General features: G+C 38.8%; 1 pseudogene; it reads right to left on the minus strand.

The window, feature by feature from the left end:
- Positions 1 to 370: 370 nt before the first annotated feature.
- On the minus strand, positions 371 to 759 carry LOC114632698 (annotated as a pseudogene).
- Between the last annotated feature and the right edge of the window lie 1,825 nt (positions 760 to 2,584).

The following is a 2,584-nucleotide window of genomic DNA, read 5'->3' on the forward strand; positions in this document are numbered from 1 at the left end:
ATAGTGCATATGGACTATGCTTTCATTATCTATTTGTTAATTGATATAGACATTTAGGTCATTTCCATTTTCTAGCTATTGTGAACAGAACTGCAATGTGAATGGTTGATTACATATTTGGGTTGAGTTCTTTGGGCATTTATCAAGGTTTAGTACAGCTTTTGAAAAGATATTTACTTTCTGGCACAGAATGCAACCTATTGAACTCATGTATACTTTTCTTAAAACTTCATTAAACCACTACTCTTTTAACCCAATTCTTTAAGGAGTATAACTCTGGTATTCTCTTTTTATGCACAAAATACAGATATACCTCAAATTCTAAACTTATTGTGATAACTAGAAAATTTCAGGCTGTTATTTAAAAAAAACAAGAGCACAAATCTATTTTTATTTTTTTACTCTTCATTAGTTTAAATCCGGGATGGGTACAGCATCACACGGATTCTGTGTCCAATGGCCTTTGCAGGAAGGTTGCTTCGGAATTTGGTATGAGCCATGCCACTGTTTCGGTGGGCCCGAGTTACCTTCCCCCAGATCACTCTGGTTTTGTTTGGTTTGCCTCCAGGAGTCACTGTATTGTACTTGCTTTGTACACATAAGCACATCTCTTGCCTAAGTAGAACTCAGTTTCATCTCGGGCATAAACGCCTTCAATTTTAAGAAGAGCCGTGTGCTCTCTTTGGTTCCGGAGACCTCGCTTGTAGCCAGCAAAAGTGGCCTTGCACCACAGTCTTCCAGACATACATGCTTTTAGAAGTCCTATTCCCAGCAGGCCCCAGAAATGTGCCCCAAAAGTTCAGCAGCAGAAACTTTCCTTACTGAGGCTCTCATTTTTATTTGATACATTAATAATTTCTTTGCTTTTGTTTGAGAATTTTATACACGAATGTGATGTGTTTTGATCAAGTCTACCCCTTTGTCCTTTCAGATCCCGTCTTTTCATGTACTCTTTTTCAACTCCACAGAATCTACATTGTACCTTCAATATGCACATGGGTATTGGACCATTGTATAGAAAATAAGCAGCCAACCAAAACAACATCCAAGGTAGACTGATGATCTTTATTGAAGTAGTCATCATTGCTGTGAGTTCATTCATGCAACATCACATTATGACTCAAAGCCATCGATTTACCATAGTCACTTTACTACTTCTGATACTTAGAATTTTTCTGCAATTACCCTTGATACTTGTTGGAAGGCATAGAATATAGATTTTTGACTGTTCATTTAAGACTGGATACTCAAAATCTCTTATCGTCTGCATTTTAACGATTTGTGAGTCTCTAGTTAAGAACTGCATGAATATGAGGGTCTTGTAGAAAGACAGGGCCCCAAGTGGAGGGTTGCGGTCACCAACTCACCTTCTAAAATTTTGACCCAGTATTATTCCTGTCTAAAAGAAATGCAAGAACAAAAATTGAGCAGTGACTGAAGGAAAGACCATCCAGTGACGGCCCAACTTCTGATCCATTCCATGGCGGGCACCAAACCCTATTATTGATGCAGTAGGAGCTTATCATGGCTGTCCTCAGAGAATCTTTACCACCAGCTGACTGAGACAGATACAGATGCTTACAGACAACTCTTGGACTGAGTTCAGGATCCCTGTGGAAGTGTTAGGGGAAGGACAGAAGGAGGGCACAGCAACTTCATAAGAAGACCAACAATGTCAACTAACATGGAACCAAGGGAATTTCCAGAGACTAAGCTACCAGCCAAAGAGCATACATGGACTGGTCCTAGGACACTAGCACATATGTAGCACAGGACTGCCATGTCTGGCCTCAGTAGGAGAGGATGCAGTTTTAGAGACTTGATGTCCTAGGGAAGGGGAATCCCAGAGGGGGAAGAGTACCCTCTCAAAAGTGGAGGAGGGGAGTTGGGATGTAAATCTCTAGGAGAGACCAGCAAGGGGTAACATTTGGGATGTAAATAAAGCTAGCTGTAGTAGGCTAGTAGGCTATCAAAAAGAAACACAAACAAAAAAACAAAAACAACATCCAGTGCCAGATGTGAGATAGCTCTTTTACAGTTGTTGATCAGTGGGATCCCACAGACAACCCCAAAATAATACAGAAAATTTCCATTATATTTTGTTACTATCCAAAACTTAATAGGAAAACGCTCTGGATAAAGATGCTATATTCTCAAGTCATATGACTTGGAAAAAATAATCTTGTATTATCCTGGAAGTTTCAACCTACTAACCACCTTTTATAGTGTTGGAACTTAATGTGTGCCATCCTCCCAGGTGAGAAAATTGTTAGTACTGTTACTCATCTTTGAACCTTGTGAACTACAATACTAACTACTAGCTTCACAAGAGCCATTGACTACTAGCTTCACAAGAGCCATTGAGGCAGTTTCCTATTTGGATTTAAGGCTTGCTCCATAAAATTCAACTCATGTCTGGGAGTATTAATTGGGCCATAAACCTGTGACTTATTGGATTGAATTCACTATAATTCAGCTAAATTGACATATTATTAAACTGCACCATAAATAATTTCTTAGTACTTTTACTTCTTTCTTTCTTTCTTTCTTTCTTTCTTTCTTTCTTTCTTTCTTTCTTTCTTTC

Source organism: Grammomys surdaster, unplaced genomic scaffold (genome assembly GCF_004785775.1).
Source record: "Grammomys surdaster isolate TR1022 unplaced genomic scaffold, NIH_TR_1.0 97, whole genome shotgun sequence".
In the NCBI taxonomy this organism is placed as follows: Eukaryota; Metazoa; Chordata; class Mammalia; order Rodentia; family Muridae; genus Grammomys; species Grammomys surdaster.